Below are 21986 nucleotides of genomic sequence, written 5' to 3' on the forward strand. Positions count from 1 at the left end.
TTCTTCACTGTGAGAGCTGTTCAGCAGTGGAACTCCCTGCCCCAGAGTATGGTGGAGGATCCTTCTTTGGAAGTTTTTAAACAGAGGCTGGATGGCCATCTATCTGGGGTGCTTTGAATATGATTTTCCTCCTTTGTGGCAGGGGGGTTTGACTAGATGGCCCATGAGGTCTCTTCCAACTCTATGATACCATGATCTAGTTGATGAAGACTGAAGCTATCAGAATCCAATTCTATTGAACATTAACTGGCTACTCTCTGACCAGGAAGTAATTAGTACAAAGGCCATATAGCGTTGTGGTTAATACAATAAATTAGATAAAATTTAAGCAGCTACACTCAAATATAATTTAATGACTCATTTGTTCTTGCAAGAACAAATAGTGAAAGTATTTAGGCATATATAATTTTTCGTGTCTCAGTGCTCGTAATTGAAGAAAGTAAACTATGCTGGTGATTGTTACAATGAAAATAGGAGTGAAGGCATTCCAGATTATTTCATCCCAGACCACATTTCCTAGAAATAATAACAATAACAATATAACTTTATTTATATCCTGCCCTATTTCCCCGAGGGAACTCAGGAGAGTTCTCAACAAGTAGTTCACAAATGCTACAGTAGAGTCTCACTTATCCAACATAAACGGGCTGGCAGAATGTTGGATAATAAGGAGGGATTAAGGAAAAGCCTATGAAACATCAAATTAGGTTATGATTTTACAAATTAAGCACCAAAACATCATGTTATACAACAAATTTGACAGAAAACATAGTTCAATACGTAGTAATGCTATGTCGTAATTACTGTATTTACTAAGTTAGCACCAAAATATCACGATGTATTGAAAACATTCACCACAAAAATACATTGGATAATCCAGAACGTTGAATAAGCAAGTGTTGGATAAGTGAGACTCTACTGTATTTATAAAGTGCACAAGCAATTGCCTAAAAACCAGTACTTCTATTCTCAGTCAAATGTTGTATAGTTGTTGGTACTGTTTTGCAGAGCAGTTCATTTGCTTTGATCATGCTCACTGGTACATTGTAAAATTATTTGCTATACGTTGTGGCTGATCTTCAGCATTCTGCACAGAAACTGGTCAGAGAGCAGACCGTTTCTGGGCCGAGCTTCAGCCAACATCTAATAACAATTCCTCATCCATTCTAGAATTAAAGGGTGCTACTTTGAGCAGGTACTTTAAACACTATTAAAAAGGGTTAGCCTCATTGAACAATATGATGGTTACTTCTGAATAAACATGCATAAACTAGAACTACACTGTACGTTGGAAGTCTTTCTGAGGCGAGTGAATATTTTGGATATGCTGATATTGACCAGTGGTTCTCAACCTGTGGGATCCCAGATGTTTTGGCCTTCACCTCTCAGAAATCCAAACAGCTGGTAAACTGGCTGGGATTTCTAGGAGTTGTAGGGAAAACACCTGGGGACCCATAGGTTGAGAACCACTGCTCTTGACCAATTACGTGTTTTCTGAATGCATGCAGCATGAAGCTGGCCTAAGAACAGCAACATGTTGAGTCAATCCACATCCAGTTTGGGCTGTATGAAAACAATCTTGTACTTCACAATCAACCTCAGAATTAACTTAATTCACAAGCTGGAATAACAAAACTACAGGAATAGGAGTGTTTGTTCATAGTATGTTCTAAATAATTAAGAGGTAAGGGGAAATCGGAAATTAAGCCAGCATGGTGGAGTGGTTTGAGCATTGGACTAGGACTCTAAAGATTACAGCTTGAAATCTCACTTAGCTGTGGAAACCTACTAGGTGAGCTTGGACAAATTATACAGTCTCAAACTCAGAGAAAGCCAAAGGCAACAAGAAAACCCAATCTTAGGATTGCCAAAAGTTGGAAATGGCTTCAAAGGCATACAGCAAAAACAGTAACAAGAGAAAATAATGAAAAAAAGTTTTAAACAAGAACAATTACAATAATAAACCCGGAAGCAATGACAACTTGTTATACATTTGTATTCTTTTTTTTAAAGATTGTCAAATTAAATGATGACTGTAAAATAGTCATTCACTTGTATTAAGCACATGGGCAGGCAGGTACAATGGATCAGACCAATGACCTTTCTGCAGTCTTAGTGAATGGAGACAGTAAGTTTACAAAAAAAATTTCTTGTACAATGCCCTTATACTCCAGTGAACAACATACCTGCCTAGAATTATGCAGCAGGGAAAACAAAAAAAAGTTTGCGAATTTGTATTTCCTTCTGAAGACATTCGTTGGGAACTTGTAGTCAGTTCCCTGCATATGAACATTGCAGAATAACTATGTTGGCAATAAATATGTGCAACTATCTTTAATGTGGTTTTTCATGTCATCCCACCTTGACGGGTATCCCTTAGAGTTCATTCACACTGATTTCCTGATTGTACAGTTAAATGTGTCAACAGAATCCATTTTTGTGTGTGTCAGGAGCGCCTTGTGAGAGAATGGGCCATCTGCAAGGGTGTTGCCCAGGGGACAACCGGATGTTTGATGTTTTACCATCCTGTGGGAGGCTTTTCTCATGTCCCCTCATGGGAAGCTGGAGCTGACAGAGGGAGCTCATCCATGCTCTCCCTGGATTCGAACTGGCAACCTTTCGGGCAGCAGTCCTGCTGGCACAAGGGTTTAACCCATTGCAACACTGGGGGCTCTAACAGAATCTATTGAAAGAGCATTGTGTTAAGAGATCATGGGCATTATATAGATGGTTCATCTACACATTCACGGCATCAATGAAAGTGGCCGATGTGAATGAGTGTTCATGTGTGGAGTGAAACCAACCCTTGAAAGGGATGAAACAAATGAATGGTCCGGTATAATCTTGTCATTGGGTTATGGCTACACCATCTACACCAGGCATGGGCAAACTTCAATGTGTTTTGGTGTTTTGGACTTCAATGCCCAGAAATCCCAGCCAGCTTACCAGCTCTTAGAAATTGTGGAAGTTGAAGTCCCAAACATCTGGAGGGTCAAAACTTGCCCATATCTGATTGAAGAACGAATGCAGTTGTACACAACTTTAACTGCCCTGGCCTAGTGCTATAAGATCTTGGGAGTTGGTGAGGCACAAGCATTCTTTGGCAGATAAGGCTTTGTAAAGCTGCAGCCCATATGTTCGATAGCATTGAACCATGGCTGTTAAAATGGTGCCTAACTGTATTAATTCTACATTATAGAGGCACTCTGGATTGAGCAATGCCTTCCTTTATTTGTCTAAGAACCTGCTTCTTGGCAGCGGGTTGAACTGGATGGCCCAGCAAGTCTCTTCCAACACTATGATTCTATGATTCTAACCCATTGCCACTTCTGTAGCAGCCACCCCCTTCCTTTACCAACCTCATGGCCTGCACTGATCGTTATGTCTTCTCTAGTGGAGTGGATCATGAAATGAATCCAGCATGCTGTAGGATCTTGTGGATCAGTTATGAAAAAACCTTTTCAGAATAAGAGATGCCAGACCCAAATACCCACAAACTGCTAAGTTCTGGTTCTGGTAGAAGATGTTTAGTGTTTTTAATATTCAGTAAGAAAATTGAATCAAATTTCAATAGGCATATATGCCTCTTGGGAAGTGGACCATGCATTTTAACTCAGGGAAGCTCCTGTGACAAATACAATTCAAGTCTGTTAGCACATATTGTGCAACTCACGAGCACACGCCATCTGAATTATTCTGTCCCCAGGAAATACTAGCAGACATATGGCAGAATGATCATTACCTATAACTTAACCTCATGGCAGCCTGTCATGACTCTTGCTGGCTCAGCTCCCATTCATTTTACCTTCTCTTTTCAAATTACCTAACTTTCTTTGCAAGTGAATTTCAAAAGAAAGAGACTATGCTTTGCCAGTTTCCTTCATTATAGCTTGTACCAAATCCAAACTCTTAGGCAACCGTTGTGATTGTATGCATATGACATTAACCTTGTGAGGCATCAAAAATAAATTTATGCAGGATCTACATGTAAAAAGGAGCCCCGGTGGCAAAGTGTGTTAAAGCACTGAACTGCTGAACTTGCAGACCGAAAGGTCCCAGGTTCAAACCCCGGGAGCAGCGTGAGCGGCCACTGTTAGCTCCAGCTTCTGCCAACCTAGCAGTTCGAAAACATGCCAATGTGAGTAGATCAATAGGTACTGCTCCAGCGGGAAGGTAACAGCAGTGCATGCAGTCATGCCGCCTCATGACTTTGGAGGTGTCTATGGACAACGCTGGCTCTTCGGCTTAGAAATGGAGATGAGCACCAACCCCCAGAGTCAGACATGACTGGACTTAACGTCAGGAGAAGCCTTTACCTTTACCTTACATGTAAAAAAGATGGTATTTTAAATACTTTAAAACAGAGATGGTAGACTGGACATTACACTATGCAACAATATTTTCTGTTCCTGGTTTGAAAGTGTTATTTCCTGTTTAATTGTGCGGTACTTACTTGGAAGGTAGTTAGTTATTATATTCCAGAAACTTCTTTTTTGTGGCTGCCACAAACTGTTTAATTGGCTGAGACCCTATTCATTGAAAAACTATGTTGCAGAATGTCCTGCAAAAACAATGTTTAATAAGCTTTTCCCATGTTTTTTATGACAGAAATCATTAGGAAATGACACATATAACACAAGAACAAAAATAATTTTACATAGTGTTATAGAAAAATAAGAACTAATAAATAACTGGCCTGAAAATGTTCTAAAACATTCATTTTTTATTTATGATATTTTGGCCAAATGGTTATGAGGTTAATCATGAGCTTCTAGTTAAGGTTCAAATACCAACTATATATCACATAACCATATATTAATTTTATTTCTGTGGTGTAAAATAGGAGTTCTTCCCTGTAACTGCAACTCTACATTTAAGAGACTATAACCCTGGATTTAATTACTGATCCCTTTTATCTTTTTATTTTATAATCCCATTTATTCATATTTTATGGGGATTGACTATGTCTTGGAGTTGCCTTGGGAGCCTTTGTCAGAAAAGCAAAATGAAAGTGTTTTTAATTATTGTTGCTATTAAGTACCACTGAAATCAATGCAATCCGCTTCCATATGACTAGTGACTGAAATGGATACAAAGAAAAGATTATGAAGAATTTTTAAAATTAAAAGGTCATGATAACAATTTACAAACCCAAAGTATGAACGGCTTTGCAGTGTAGGAAACAACCTACTTCGGTTACAAATACAAGCAGATGAGGAGGGGGATGTTAATGTTTTTGAAAGCTGTTCAAAATGAAATATCTGTGCCTGATGACAAAAAGATAGCAAAACCACTGTTCTGGTTACAACCCAGGAAAGGCCCTCATCTGTGGATTTCAGTGAATTGGCCGTCTGCGTTCTGGTTCTGAAGAAAAGATATTATGATGACAATGTTGATTTGATACAGAAAAAGATGGTCTGGCAGATATCTGTGTCCTAAGTGTTCTAGGGTTTTAAATGTAATGACGAGGATTTTGAATGCCAATATGAACAGGGAGCTAATAAAGCTGTTTCACAACAACTGTGGAGTTAGAACCCAACCTTCTATACAACTATAATATAGTATAAATATTCTGCATTGATGTGTATTGTTTATTAATTGTACAGGCGAAAATGGTTTGGAGGTGATGTTAAATACAGCTGAAAAGGAGACTCCTTATGTCAGTGGTTCTCAACCTGTGGGTCCCCGGATGTTTTGGCCTTCAATTCCCAGAAATCCTGACAGCTGGTAAACTGGCTGAGATTTTTGGGAGTTGTAGGCCAAAACACCTGGGGACCCACAGGTTGAGAACCACTGGCTTATGTCATGTGGGCCTATGTTTATTGATGTGGAAAGCGTTCACATTCTTTATTACGTACATTTTGTTGCTCTGCACCTGACTGGGTGCGGCCTTATGAGACTTGCATTTGCAAGATGACAAACAAGAAGATTCCTACGAGTGGAATGAGATGTTATGACCATTTGGGGGGAAAGGACAGAGTAGGAAAGTAAATTAAACATCTTATTTCCATGATCCTTTATACAGTGGTTCTCATCCTGGGGTCCCCAGTGTTTTTGGCCTACAAGTCCCAGAAATTCCAGCCAGTTGTTAGGATTCCTGGGATTTGAAGACCAAAATATCTGGGGACCTACAGGTTGAGAACCACTGCCTTATAACCTGACTCTTCCAGTGTGCTTTCAATAACTAATCACAAGAATTACCTCCTCAGCATTGATATTATCGGGCCTAATATATTGTTCTTTCTGCCCTTATTTGGTAATTACTCTCCTCATTTATTCCACCTTGAATTCTCCTTTTATTACAGCACATTTATCTACCTCAGTAGATTTTAATCATGCACTTTTTGCACCACTGTCCAGCCTTTTTATTATCTTAACCTGTTGTATTGTTTTTATTTGGTGGTTTTACTTACCATTATATTGCTGTTAAATGTTGAATTGATCTGCATAATGTTAAATGTTAATGATGTTTGTTTTATTGTGAATATATTTTATTCTGTTTATTATGGAAATTTGGGCTTGGCCCCATGTTAATCGCCCTGGGTCCCTGTGGGGAGATGGAGGCGGTGTACAAAAATAAAGTAGTTATTATTATTATTATTATTATTATTATTATTTATTTGAAACCCAACAAGATGAGTCCACAGCAGACACACTGCTGGCTGTTGTATTGGATCACACGTTGGACACTTTCCAAGTTTCTAGGACTGTGTGATGTATCGGCGAATAATGCGTGCAGATCCCAATAAGGTGGCCTTCTGCAGCTGGCAGGTGGTAATTTTGTCAGTGCTGATTATGTTTAAGTGCAGGCCAAGGTCCTTATTATTATTATTATTATTATTATTATTATTATTATTATTATTATTACAACCCAAGTGCAGTAGTTTCTTTTACCAGTTCTCCCCCTGTTGAATAGTACTAGGAAATCATGGTATGGATATCTCCTAATAGAAGGAGATGTGGAGGATCCTTTCAATATGGATGTAAAGATACATAGGATGGATATTTGTGAAGACAGCAGCAAGAGGTTCATGTGAACTTTTTGAACTTAATGACTTTTTGTCCTGTCATTCAACATGTAGTGGACATACTAGTGGGATGTGTAAGGGTCTAGGTCCAACTGCTTCTATAATCAGTTGCATGAAACATTGAGGATTTCTGGGTTGTTGTGAGTTTTCCGGGATGTATGGCCATGTTTCAGAAGCATTCTCAGGAGAGAGTGCTTCTGGAACATGGTCATACAGCCTGGGAAACTCACAACAACCCAGTGATTTCGGCCATGAAAGCCCTCGACAACACATTGAGGATTTCCTTTAGCCTCAATGATACTGCTACTTGATGCCTAAACATGAGGGCCATAAGGAGTGAGGGAGTGGATAGGAAAATCAGTTACATTACATTCCTTGTAAAAAGCACTGGATAATGCTGGAGCCCTGGTGGCGAAGTGTGTTAAAGCACTGAGCTGCTGAACTTGCAGACCGAAAGGTCACAGGTTCAAATCCCAGGAGCGGAGTGAGTGCCCGCTGTTGGCTCCAGCTTCTGCCAACCTAGCAGTTCAAAAATATGCCAATGTGAGTAGATCAATAGGTACCGCTCCAGCAGTAAGGTAAAGGCGCTCCATGCAGTCATGCCGGCCACATGACCTTGGAGGTGTCTACGGATAATGCCGGCTCTTCAGCTTAGAAATGGAGATGAGCACCAACCCCCAGAGTCAGACATGACTGGACTTAATGTCAGGGGAAAACCTTTACCTTTTAATGCCAATTGGGTCTTCAGGACAAAAGGAGGCAAAGTGTCCATTTTATGAATTGATGTGAGCTGTAATCATAGAAGTTTGTTTCAACTGACTTAGGCAAGGCATGTTGCCTTTGCTGCAACAGAACAACCTAGCTAGCCATCTCTTAAGTTATTCCAAATTAGCAAATCAAAAGTTTTCCTCACTAAAATATAGATGTCCAGGAGTCTTTCTGCCTTCTACAATCTATGTTCTTTTGCAATCTATGTTTAAGAGAGAAGTTTGTTTTTTTCCGTGTCAGGAGCAACTTGAGTTGCTTCTGGAGTGAGAGAATTGGCCATCTGCAAGACCGTTGCCCAGGGGACGCCCGGATGTTTTGATGTTTTTACCATCCTTGTTGGAGGCTTCTCTCATGTCCCCTCACGGTGCTGGAGCTGATAGAGGGAAGCTCATCTGCGTTCTGAATTCAGTTCTGCCACTGAATTCTCCCTTGGCCTTGTGCTTAAGAACAAAATGTATCCCCCAAAGTACGAAAGCACAGAGGCACAGGGGATGTGCATCAGCCTCAACAGAGCATTCAGCCTTTCTGATATACCAAAGCCAACCTATGGCATCATCATCCAGGAACAACATTTGCGCCTCCTCCCTACTTCCTGCCCAACAAGGGCGGATCCTTTACCATCTCATGAAGACAGCTGCATTTTCCCCTCTAGCCATGACAGTGCTGTTGCTCACAGTGCCCACCAAATCCAGGCCACAATCTAGCGCAGATCAACATTTGAGCTGAGAGGAAGGAAAGGGTTGTGATGAAATGAAATACTGGCCCTGCCACTACCACCCAAAGTCGGTGTGAAATCTCATTAAATTCCATATGTGCCAAAGGCTCCCGGAGGCCAAGGTTGATCCTGTTTCTCATGCAATCATACTAGCAAAACACTGTTGCTTTGACAGCTTCACTGACACAGACACCAGAATACTGATTCCCGTTGTTGATTGCTCAAGGAGATGGAAAAAAGATGTTTTTTCTATCGTCTTATATTGCCAATCTGTTATTTCTGAGCTTTTATGAAACCTACTCTGATTCCTCACCATTATCTCATCCACCCACTCCCCAACAAAATAGACAGAAGGAGAAGAGAGAGAAGACGAGTCTGGGAGCTACATCAGTATGCTACCTGCTGAGAATCTCTGTTGTTTCTCGCTATCTGAACGATCTGAATAATACATAATGTGGCGATGTGGTGAGAGCTCAGAAAATGAGAAAATATGGAATCCAGTCTATTCAATGTAAGACTTATCTTGAACCTATTTGTAGATTTAGCTTCTACAGTACTGATTCACCTGATATGTGCCCCCCTCCAACAGTTCCTTCTATAAAGGAAGGGATATTTCACTGGGGAAAAATACTGCAGCAAATGCAGCATTCCTTGAAGAAGCAAGCAAATGAATTGATCTTGCCAAAGCAGAATTCTGTCTACTGAAGATTTTACAGGGAAGCAACAAACCCCCCGACCCAAATTCAGTAGCCCCCTTCCCTTGTTTTCATGGTCCGCTTCATGATTTCTCACCAATTTTTGTCATGCATAGAATAGCCATGTAAGCTTCGATGGAGAAATATTAACACTTGTAGCTGATCCAACACGGGTAAGCAACAACCACTTACAGCTACAGGGATGCCAGAGGGAATGTTTTCCCATGCGATTTAGGAAATGCACACCATAATTAAAAGCACATGATGGTTAATCTGCTAAATATTAAACCACTTGCCACTTAGTATGGCACAAAACCTCATCCACTGAGCCAATAATGTCCCTTTGTGTTTCAGGCTCTTCTTGTTGCATCTCAAATGAACGGGCAACTAGGTGCGCCAGCAGGGGACAGGGACAATCAATAATATGGCTTGATCAAGACAGAACAAAACCACTGATGAAATATGCTTTTAAACCCATTTCCTTACCTGAGAAGAAGGAGGACAGATTACAAGGTAATAAGGAATACCATTATCCATAGGTCTGCATGTAAAGGTTTCCCTGATGCAGCTGTTCAGGTTCCTCAAGACAGCAGCTTCCCAAAGTCTCCCATTTTTACACTTGTCTCCTTGGCAAAATGATCCACCCCACCCAAACCAAAATCTCTTTTTGCAGTAATCTTCTGGCCTGGTGTCTTCCACTGAGAATCTCCCTGCGTTTCCCAACATCCGTAAGGGGAAAAAATGCTTGTGAGGGGGATAATCAAAAAGAGAAGAAAAAAGGGAGGGAGGGAAGAAAGAGGCAGATTTATATATAAATAATGAAATAAAAATGAGGCGGCAAATTAAGGGATAGCCCCATCTACTGGCAACAAGAATGAATGGTTTCCTGCCACCTTGTTTTTACACCCCATAGCAGGAGCTGCATTGTTAGTCACATAAAATCATTCCGGCGGCTAAAAATACACCGGCCTTAAAAAAAAAACATGGGAAATGGCAAACATTACATCTGATTACAACATTTCAAATGGCGAAGTGAGCTACAAAGTGATATGGCCCAATTTTAGCAAAACTGGGATGATACTACAAATACAGGGATGTGCAGAATTAATGCTGTTGGGAAAATCAGATTGGAAAGACAAGATGCAAAGATATTTTCTCACCCTGTTTTCCAAAGGCCTTTCCTGAGGTACTTTGCAAAACATCAGGGTGGTATTCAACCACATAGAGGAATTCTACAAACTATTAAAAGAAGCAGAAGCAGGGAAGTGAGGATTAAAGATTTTCATGAAAATCACTTAACAGGTCACATACCTGTTAAATCCTCATTGCACTATTTTAATACAGTAGAGTCTCATTTATCCAACATAAACGGGCTGGCAGAACGTTGGATAAGCGAATATGTTGGATAATAAGGAGAGATTAAGAAAAAGCCTATTAAACATCAAATTAGGTTATGATTTTACAAATTAAAAACCAAAACATCATGTTATACAACAAATTTGACAGAAAAAGTAGTTCAATATGCAGTAATGTTATGTTGTAATTACTGTATTTACAAATTTAGCACGAAAATATCGCAATATATTGAAAACATTGAGTACAAAAATGCGTTGGATAATCCAGAATGTTGGATAAGCGAGTGTTGGATAAGTGAGACTCTTCTGTATTTACAATCATGATGTATAAAGAACCATGAAAGAGATGAAAATGTGTACACATAGTTACTGATTATAAAGAGACTTGAACATTAGGGCACTGATGTTTGGAACCACAGGTAAATATTAGGTAAAGGTAAAGGTTTTCCCCTGACATTAAGTCTAGTTATGTCTGACTCTGGGGATTGGTGCTCATCTCCATTTCTAAGCTGAAGAGCCGGCGTTGTCCATAGACACCTCCAAGGTCATGTGGCCGGCATGACTGCATAGAGTGCCGTTACCTTCCCGCCAGAGCAGTACCTATCGATCTACTCATATTTGCATGTTTTCCAACTGCTAGGTTGGCAGAAGCTGGGGTTAATAGCGGGAGCTCACTCCTCTCCCCGGATTCAAACCAGGCTACCTTTCGTTCAGCATATTCAAATGCTTAGCGGTTTAACCCACTGCGCCACCGGGGGCTCCCAGGTAATATTACACCTAGTTAAATGATGCTGAGTTATGCAATGTGGTTTTATTGATGGTCTGTGATGGTTTGGCCTTCAGCCATTTTGCCCTTCTAAGAAGCAAGTTCCTCTTAAGTTGTCTGAAAGTTCAAACATTTTGTCATGCAATGTGCTCTCTTTGGCTCATGATGTCTTCATAATGTCAGCTTGACATTTCATACATAATGTCAACTTGGTATTATCACCATTATTTTGTGGAGTCCACACAATAAAGGAAATTAGGTACTGGGTAAAAATGGAGGAAGAGATCTTAGATGGTTCATGAATCCTTTTCAACATTTATCCAATAATTAGATTACAGTCATTTCAGCTTGGTCTTCAGCTTGTAATCATCACATAACATTTTGAACAACCTCTTAGGATGCCTGCCATAGATGTGGGTGAAACGTCAGGAGAGAATACTTCTAGAACATGGCCATTCAGCCCGGAAAACATAGAACAACCCTGTGATCCCGGCCATGAAATCCTTTGACAACACATTTTGAAATGGTCTAAGACAGTGATTCTCAATCTGGGCCCCCCCGAATGGTTTTGGCCTACAACTCCTAGAAATCCCAGCCAATTTACCAGCTGTTAGGATTTCTGGGAGTTGAAGGCCAAAAACATCTGGGGACCCCAGGTGGAGAACCACTGGTCCAAGAGATGCCAAAAATGTTTATCTGAAAATGTATTGCTTAATGCTATTGCTATCATGATCATTATTTATTTATTTATTTACAACATTTATATCCCGTCCTTCTCTCCCGAAGGGACTCAGGGCGGCGTACACAATTGGCAACAATTCGATGCCTACACATAGTTAAAACATAACAATGAATAAAATCCAATTACAACACTTAAAACAATATAAAAATATAAAACATATGGTTAAAGTCCGTTCATCCAATATCCTCGTACTGTGGCCGTAAGTCAGTTATTTTGTGATTGGTGGTGAGGTTCAGGCCACTCAAGTACATGTTTGTTGGAGTTTGAACGGCGATGCTTTCTTTCTCCAGGAAGCAATCAGCAATCAGCACCAAGGACAGCAATGTAGCCGCGCTCTCTTGCCTCTGAGCTTCTGAAGCTGCATACTTTTTTGATCTCTTCCCTTGTTCTTTTATGTTTCATGCATCACTTTTCAGTTAATACGCAGAGCACACTTTGAGGCAGTCTCTTTGTGTTCCAGAAATAACCTTATGTGTGAAAAACTCTTGCATTTTTGTCAGGACCAGGGAGGAAGTGAAGAATGGCTGAAAGAAATTTAGCAACACCATGTAAAGTGGAATAAACAGTGTTATAATAAAAGAAAAACCACAAACCATGTGATACAGTGAGGGCTAATAAATATATTTCATGTAAGGAAGATCCCTGAGAAGAAAAAAACATGCTTGTCATTTGATTCTGGAATTTAGCAGAGAAATATTCAGCACAGGATTTGAAAACAGGATAACCACACAGTAACACACATTCCTTTCTCTCAGTGTGTTGCATGCACTATCAATGGATGTTTGTTGTCACCAGGTGGAATTGATCATTCCTGTGAGCATCTTACATAACTGCATCGAACACTTAATTCCTGTGGACTACAGATACGCAAGATACAAAGCGTGAAACAGCAGAAAGGATGTGATGTTTGTGAAAGTGTTACACAGAGTTTAATGCAGGTGGAAATTGCTCCATTACATGGGAACCTGAAATGTTATCTCTCCTGATGCTATATTTTATAATGACTGGTGGAATGGCCATCATTGTAATGGCATATTGCAGTACTCTTGAGACCTCTCTTGGCAGAAGTCAAGCTATTTAATGTCAGACTCCACTCCAGCCTTGTCTTGAAGTTCTTTATTTCTCCCCAGTTAAATTAATGCTTTCTCCTTATATTAGGCAAAAGCCAGAATGTGCGTGAATAACTGTATAAAATAATGTGTCAATGGCAGAGCACCATGAATGTGCTTTCTTTGTACACAATTTCACAGAACCTTCTAACTATATCCAGGCAAACACAAGTTGATATCCATTGCATTGGTGTCTTTTGCCTAGAAATTGCTTCTGGTTTTATGGTGATTTTAAGATGACACTTACATGGAGTTTTCTTGGCAAGACCTTTTCAGAGGCGTAAATTGGGACTATCCCCGACTAATTGGGAAACTTGGGGCCCTTCCACACAGCCCTATATCCCAGAATATCAAGGCAAAAAAATCCACAATATCTGCTTTGAACTGGGTTATCTGAGACCACATTCAGCTATTGTGGGGTTTTCTGCCTTTCTATTCTGGGATATAGGGCTTTGTGGAAGGCCCTAGGAAAGCATGAAGAGCCCACATTTATTTATTTATTTATTTATTTACAGTATTTATATTCCGCCCTTCTCACCCCAAAGGGGACTCAGGGCGGATTACATTATATACACATAGGGCAAACATTCAATGCCCATAAACACATCAAACAGAGACAGACAGACACAGAGGCAATTTAACCTTCTCCTGAGGGGATGTTTGATTCTGGCCACAGGGGGGAGCAGCTGCTTCATGATCCACTCTGACGGCACTTCCTCATTCCAAGTCGTAAATTAGTTAAACTTGTCTCCCCACTTTTTATAAGTGGTACCTTATTTCCTACTTGATAGATGCAACTATCTTTCGGGTTGTTAGGTCAGCAACGAGCAGGAGCTATTTTTTTATTTTTAATTGACAGGTGCTCACCCCGCCACGGGCTGGCCTCGAACTCATGACCTCATGGTCAGAGTGATTTATTGCAGCAGGCTGCTCAATAGCCTGCGCCACAGCCCGGTCCCATGTCTTAGGATATTGGGAGCAGATTGTGTGTGCTTGTCCCTGACCTCTTACAAAGCTTAAACTTTTAATAACCAATTAAAAGGATTCCTAAACTCAGGCTCCTTATATTTTTGAGCATTCTAGGCATTAGGCATCAGGAGTTAGAAAAGTGAAACGGAATATGGAAATGGCTTGCTATTTTGGCTTTTACATTTTATATTATATTACAGTAGAGTCTCACTTATCCAACACTTGCTTATCCAATGTTCTGGATTATCCAACGCATTTTTGTAGTCAATGTTTTCAATACATCGTGGTATTTTGGTGCTAAATTCGTAAATACAGTAATTATTACATAGCATTACTGCGTATTGAACTACTTTTTCTGTCAAATTTGTTGTATAGCATGATGTTTTGGTGCTTAATTTGTGAAATCATAACCTAATTTGATGTTTAATAGGCTTTTCCTTAATGTCTCCTTATTATCCAACATATTCACTTATCCAACGTTCAGCTGGCCCGTTTACGTTGGATAAGTGAGACTCTATTGTAGTTCTAATTTTAAGTCTTGTTTTAAAATGTTTATCTCTCAAAATGAAATTTTGTCATGCCATGCCAAATTTGTCTCACTATTATTTGATGTGGATGTTTAATATGTTTTATTTGATTTATGAATATTTTGGTTGGTTTGGTTTGGATTGCACTTTATGGCATTGAATGTTTGCCGCTGTTTGTTGTGAACTGCCCTGAATCCCCATGGGGAGAAAGGGCAGGATAGAAATGAAGTTTTATTTTCAGTGGTATAAACACATGGGCCACATGTAGTTCCCACAGCTCTCCTTCCATATTCCCTAAATGCGTCCACTAGCAGACATGGGATATTTCCACCACTTTTTGTGAGTCGTTTTTAAAACTCATAACATGGTGGAAATGCCGCCAAGCTCACTGTATGTACTGAGGTCCAACATTCTTGACTGATTTGTTTGTTTATCTGGTTTTGCAGCATCCCCAAGTTCTGCTAGGGGCCAATGTGCCCGACTCTTCCACAGTCGACCAACCCTGAATTATAGCCACTCTACAACATCAATGATAATCCTTCCATAATAAACAAAATATTTAAGTCAACAGTAATTCATTTGATAAAGATACCATGCTGCCTGTGTTGGGAAAAAACCTTTTGGGAAGAAATATTTTTGACACAACAGGACCCTAAGGAATGACAAAAATGCCCCTTAGAGGTGCATTTTGCCAATCCCTGTCTTAATGGCTAGAAAAATTATTTCCCTGGTGAAGCATGGTAGAAGTATTGTCTTCAGCTATAAATCTCCTTTTGTATCCCATCACAAATAATCACGAGGAAACATCTGCATAGCACATAAAGCTTTTTATTAAATCATGCCAAGAATTTCACCCAAGAGACAGAGCAAAAGGTCAGCCTTGGCTTTTACTGCCCATAATGCAAGAAGCTTAAAGACTGGTTCTGCTAGTTTCTGTAGCCAGAGGACTTTTGTCTGCCATTGCCCTTGTACTTGTCACCCATTTGTGATAATTTCATCTTCTCAAAATCACAAATAAACACTACAGTTTTGCACTGGTCAGGTAATGTCCTGAAGGCCATGAAATCCCAGCAATGATTCTCTGTAACACTCAGTGTAATCTGTGAACTGTTATCACTTGGACTTGATCCTGTGGAACAAGGCCAATTTAGTTGCTTCTCCACCATAGGGATCTTGTACAACCATGCACTCAGATCTTGGAGAATTTGCCATATTTAAGTGGGACATAGCCCTCTGCTCATAAAATTTGGTATCTGGACGATGAAGAGATTTCATTTTGAAAACATTCTTCACTTAATCAATTGCATGTATATCCAGATTAACCAAGTACAGTGTTCCCTCACTACTTCGCAGTTAACTTTTTGTGGATTTGCTGTTTCGCGGTTTTTCAATAAATTCTAAAAAATATATTATAAATCATAAAAAATTACAATTTACAGCCTAAGGAAGGGAGGAAGGAGTAGCCAAAGGGAGAGAAAAGGAGCCCAAGTGACAACGGGAGGAAGTGGTGATTTATCAACACACGATTGGTTGATAAAGACTTACAATAACTACTAAAATAATGTATAAATACTGAAATAAATATAGCATCCCTACTTCACAGATTTTCACTTCCCAGCTAGTGGTGGGAACAGAACCACCACTAGTTAAAAAGCAGTTCATCATGTTTCAGCAAACATTTCACCCAAAACAAACAATCTCCACATGAGAAGGTCTGGTAAGCCTTGGCTAGGTAAAAAACAACAACACACACACACACTCCAAAACTTGTATAAATCACTGGAAAGTTTATTTGTATTGCATTCAGGATGACTTTTTCTTTCACTATTTATTTATTTGTTTATTGTGTCAGAAGTGAATTGAAAATACAGTTGTAATATATTTAAAAAACCACAAAGTTAAAAACGTGGCATTATACTAAATTTCCTTTGAACAGAAGCTGGCCACCCTTCTTACAATGTCCATTTTGGTGGCCAGACATAGTGGCCATCCACACATGCCACAAACAGCAATGCTTATCTGGAGTGGGATACTCTGGAACAATGCCATCAAAGTCCAAAATCTATACTTGGATTTGATATGGAGATCACATAGGTCCAGTAGAATCAGTTACACTATAATCCTATTCTGTTCCAGTTCAGGCTGTGTTTATTGCTTTATTTACTGAAGTCATGTTGCTGTAAATTGACATCAAAAATCTGTGTTTCCCTATCCCCTCCCCTGCTAGACATGGAACAAGGAGAAAAGGGAGCATGGATGTGATAAAAGCCTTTATAAAAAGAATAAGGTAGGAAGTGACATCAGTTTTTTTTGTAAAAATATTCTCCATTTCACAAGCATTTGTTTTGTTTTTACATTCCATAATATCCCAAGATGTTTGAAGCATGTTGAAGTAAATCAAGGCGTGGCCATGGGATTTAGGTTTGGAGTTTTGAAACCAACCTCTCCAAATCAAAGGCAGCAGAAATCCACCTTTAAATTGATTGTTGATTCCCCCAGCCATGTCCTTTAAAAAAAAAAGACTTCCTGCATTTTCTGGTTTTTTTTTTTTTTTTAATTTTGGCAGTCTGCATGACCTTCCAGAAGGTCGTAGGGTAAAAAGAAAAATCTGGTTCCCAAATCTGCCTTGCCTGTTATATTGAGTCAGATCTCTGCTCAAGGAGCCAAATAATGACTAACAGTGTTGGGTTGGATCAACCTTGCTCATAGCTCTTGAATCATTGGCATCAAGTCATTTATTAACTTCAGTTTGGGCATATGACAGGTTGACAATTAAAGTTTTCAAATTCATGTGCATAAAATACATTTTAGTAATTTGTATGATCCTCATTATCCGCCCCTGACACTGCAATTTTGTTACTATTTTTAGTGTTCTCATAACCTCTTTCTAGACTAATGTAGAGTATGGTATATAGAGCTTGGGGAAATAGCCATTCTGCCTTAGATCTCTGTAGAGTTGTACTCCAGAAAGGAAGATTTCCAAGCCTAGAATCAGTGTGTATGATTATAACATACATTACCTGTGGAAGTCATTTAACACCGGCTTATTGTGTGGCATCTACTGGATTCTGATAATGAAGTGGTCCACCTAATCTAAGTTTTTAGTCCAAACTTTAATGGAGATCTCCATGGTCATTAATCTATTGTGGGTTAGAGTTCAATGCCATGGACTTTGGGCCTCCACTGTTAGGGTAATCAGCATTTTGTAGAGCTGTAATTTTGTTCTGTGTGGATACATATATGATTTAATAGATAACTTCAGCTGCCATGGTTTAAAGCTATGTTATGATCTGCCTTGATATCTCAGAGAGCAGGCAGGATACAATATCTAAAAATATAGATAGACATTAGCAAACTGTTTTGGTATTCAGTTGGGGAAGACATATATTTCTAGGCTAGGCAGGATATCTGCTTAGCAACATTTTAGAAGGTGACCTTTCAAAAATGGCAACTTAAACACGCCAGATACTTCTGCATCTGGATGCCAAGGCCAAGCATCTAGAAGCTATGATGACTAATATGGATCGTGTTATTACACCAATGGCAACTGATTAGACAGCAGACCTTACACTCTTTTTTAAAGAGAGTGTTTGCTCTATTTAATGCAGGTTTGCCAGATCTACAGCTTTGATTCCCTGAGATTTCAGGGTGAAAATCTGAGGTGGGGAGAGGGAGGGATAAGTTCTTATGAAATCATTGGGCCAGAACTTTGCTGAACAATTCTAAAATCATATGTACGTGTACAAGGAGGCGCAGTGGGTGAGCTCCCACTATTAGCCCCAACTTCTGCCAACCTAGCAATTCAAAAACATGCAAATGTGAGTAGATCAGTAGATACCGCTCTGGGGGGGGGGGAGGTAATGGGGCTTCATGCAGTCATGCCGGCCACATCGCCTTGGAGATGTCTACGGACAATACAGGCTCTTTAGCTTAGAAATGGAGATGAGTACCAACCCCCTGAGTCGGACACAACTACACTTAACATTAGGGGAAACCTTTACCTTTACTAAAGAACCCAACAGGTTGCAATAATCCTTAGACTGGAGTCCTGAAAGCTATGTTTTGCAGCTGATAGAACTGAAATATTGTGCCCATTTTATCTGACTGAAACCCTAGCCACTGAAACCTCCGGGTTTGTAGGTCTTGTAAAGCACCTTGAGAGGAATAGGCCTCCCCCATATGGCCATTCTTGTCTCTCCAGCTTCAAACTCTATTGACTGCCAAACAAGACACTGGTTATACCAGTCATATACAGTAGAGTCTCACTTATCCAACATAAACGGGCCGGCAGAACGTTGGATAAGTGAATATGTTGGATAATAAGGACCGATCAAGGAAAAGCCTATTAAACATCAAATTAGGTTATGATTTTACAAATTAAGCACCAAAACATCATGTTATACAACAGATTTGACAGAAAAAGTAGTTCAATACGCAGTAATGTTATGTAGTAATTACTGTATTTACGAATTTAGCACCAAAATATCATCATGTTTTGAAAACATTGACTATAAAAATGCATTGGATAAACCAGAACATTGGATAAGTGAGTGTTGGATAAGTGAGACTCTACTGTATTCACTGAAGATGGCACTATCAAATACACAGAGACACTCAAATTAATTAATGCCTTAAAATAATGGTCATTTCCTCAACTAAACATCCCCGTTGCATACATGTCTCAGACATCTTGGTATCATGGGCTTGTAGCTAGGACTCCGACAAATATATACTATCTTCTGCTGCTATATTATTTCTGAATTATTTGTATTTTATAGAGATTCCCTGTTATTGTTTCCCTGTTCGCTTTCATGTTTAATTGGTAATACCTTTCGGCACTCTTAGGCAACAATATCAGAGACATAGATGTTTTCTCTAAAAGTGTTACCACCAAATGGAATAGGTTGTTTTTCGTTTCCAACATCCAGCTCTATAACATAGCTCACATCCTTATGCAATTCACGCGGCTTCAAAGTGAGGATTTATTGGGCTGTTGTATGTCTTTCGGGCTGTATGGCCATGTTCCAGAAGTATTCTCTCCTGAAGTTTCACCCACATCTGTGGCAGGCATTCTCAGAGGTTGTAAGGTCTGTTGGAAACTAGGAAAGTGAGGTTTATTTATCTGTGGAAAGTCCAAGGTGTGAGAGGTACTTATTGTATCAGTCATGGCTGATTTGGTCACATTGTCATCCATATGTTATCATCAGCATCTCTGGTGATTTCCCAGAACATCCATCTCTCCCCTTCTTTTCCTTCTTCCCCTCCGCCTCTTCCTGGTTCCTCTTCTTCCTCTTCTTTTGAAAAGAATGAAAAAGTTAGAGTTTTACAAGCATCTTCATTAGTGCTATTCTTCCCATTAAAAAAAAGAGGTATAGCTTTGAAGGGCAACAAGTGAACCTATCACAGTTCAGTGTCAGAACTTGAAAACATTACTGGTTCTGACTGTTTGGAATCTTCTGGTCTATATTTTCATTAGTCATGTTAGCTGATGAATTCTTCTCAGCAAAGGTAAAGCTAAAGGTTTTCTCCTGACACTATGTCCAGTCGTATCTGGCTCTGGGGGTTGGTGCTCATCTTCATTTCTAAGCCAAAGAGCCGGCATTTTCAGTAGATGTCTCCAAGGTCATGTGGCCAGCATGATTGCATGGAGTGCTGTTACCTTCCTGTCGGAGCGGTACCTATTGATCTACTCACATTTGCATGTTTTTGAACTGCTAGATTGGCAGAAGCTGAGGCTAACAGCAGGAGCTCACCCCGCCCGCCAGATTCAAACTGCCAACCTTTCGGTCAGCATGTTCAACATCTCAGTGGTTTAACCTGATGCACCACTGAGGGCAGCTTCTTCTCAGCATACTTTCAGTGTAATGTTTGCAGAGACCAGCATTCTTATCACTAATTTACTTTATTTGTCTATACTCTTTAGAGGGGAAAAAAACAGTTTGGTACAATGCTTGGAGTGTTGGAGTATGATCTGGAGACCAGGGTTCAATTCCTTGCTTGGCCACAGAAACCCATTGGGTGTCCTTGAGAGGTTCACTTTAGCCATAAGCGAGAAATGACTTGAAAGCACATAACAAAAAGCCTTTAAAATAATAGTGAAAAGCCATTTAAATGATTAGCATGTTATACACTTATAATTCTATAATGTAATATAACAATTTTGAAAAGATGAAAAGCAAATCCCTCTCATATTCCTTTTACCACCACTTTGCTAATGTGGTTAATGGCAATGACCAAAATGGTCTTTGAAAAATAACCTTAACATTAGCCTCAGAGTGCTATACTACTACATTCTTACAATGCTATATGACTACTTTAAAGACAATGCACATTTTGCCTAATGGTAGGGCCAGCCCTGCAAATAATACAGTAATATGAGTCAACTAGTACGACAATAGCAATTACAGTGTGAATCCAATAGCTTTTAAAACTTAATAATGCTCTCCCAGGGCATGCAAATAAAAAGATTCCTTTCACAGACATAGCCATTTATTGCCACAGAATTATGTGGTTTAATTGGTCAGGCTAACTGCTATCATCTATTAGAACAGACATACGGTTTTATTAAATAAACTTCTGCTTATTGATTTGTTTGTTTGCCAACTCTTTCTTAAAAGCTTAGAAGATCACTCAGCTTTGTCAATTATCCTTGTGGATCGTCCTCTTTCTTTAAAGCATCTCTACAACGTACAACATATTAAAGATTTTTTTGAGATAAACAATTCTTTTCACTCTTGCAGTTATAAAATACGCTGAGCCATTGTTTTTCAGACTTTCATTCTCTGGATGTTTTGGACATTGAACATTGAGAATATCCAGCATGTTGACACTTCTGTGTCAAGTTGTTCACTAGAAATGCTTTTCTAATAGTTTTGAAGCAGCTTTCCCGTTTTTGATGTCTATCTTTTACAATGTGACAAATCTGAGCACTCCATTAGATAGGCTGGGAGGACAAAGAAACAGCAAAGGATATTTTGTTATTTGAATGGATTGATGCAGAGATTTGGATTTCTAGAATTTTTTGTTTTGACCCTGGCATTCAGTTTGTTTAGTTAATTGGACTTCTATCCATTCACCATAAACCTGAAAGTGTTGGTTTTATTTTATGCTTATTTACTATACTTTAAAAAAATAAAGCATCAAAGCCAACCAAGAGTCAGCAGAGGTAACAAATAAACAACAGTAGACGCTAGCATGGTATAGTGGTCTGAGTATTGAACTAGGATTCTGGAGATGTGGGCTTGATTACTTGCTCAACCATAAAAACTTATGGGTGACCTGGAGTAATAGTTGTTTCATAATTTATTGAGTT

The 21986-nt window shown here is 39.4% G+C and overlaps 1 protein-coding gene across 3 annotated transcripts in view; it reads right to left on the minus strand.

Moving 5' to 3' along the window:
- The window catches only part of scn2a (sodium channel protein type 2 subunit alpha), a 142919-nt gene extending 132933 nt beyond the window's left edge, over positions 1 to 9986 (minus strand). For 2 of the 3 annotated variants that reach the window (XM_062969228.1, XM_062969227.1), the window contains exon 1: positions 9693 to 9985. The gene's annotated coding sequence lies outside the window, so the exon portion shown is untranslated. Of the gene's footprint in view, positions 1 to 9692 lie in introns of all 3 variants that reach the window. The other variant, XM_062969226.1, reaches the window with a different exon arrangement.
- Between the last annotated feature and the right edge of the window lie 12000 nt (positions 9987 to 21986).

The sequence above is a fragment of the Anolis carolinensis genome, chromosome 1 (assembly GCF_035594765.1).
Source record: "Anolis carolinensis isolate JA03-04 chromosome 1, rAnoCar3.1.pri, whole genome shotgun sequence".
Lineage (NCBI taxonomy): Eukaryota > Metazoa > Chordata > Lepidosauria > Squamata > Dactyloidae > Anolis > Anolis carolinensis.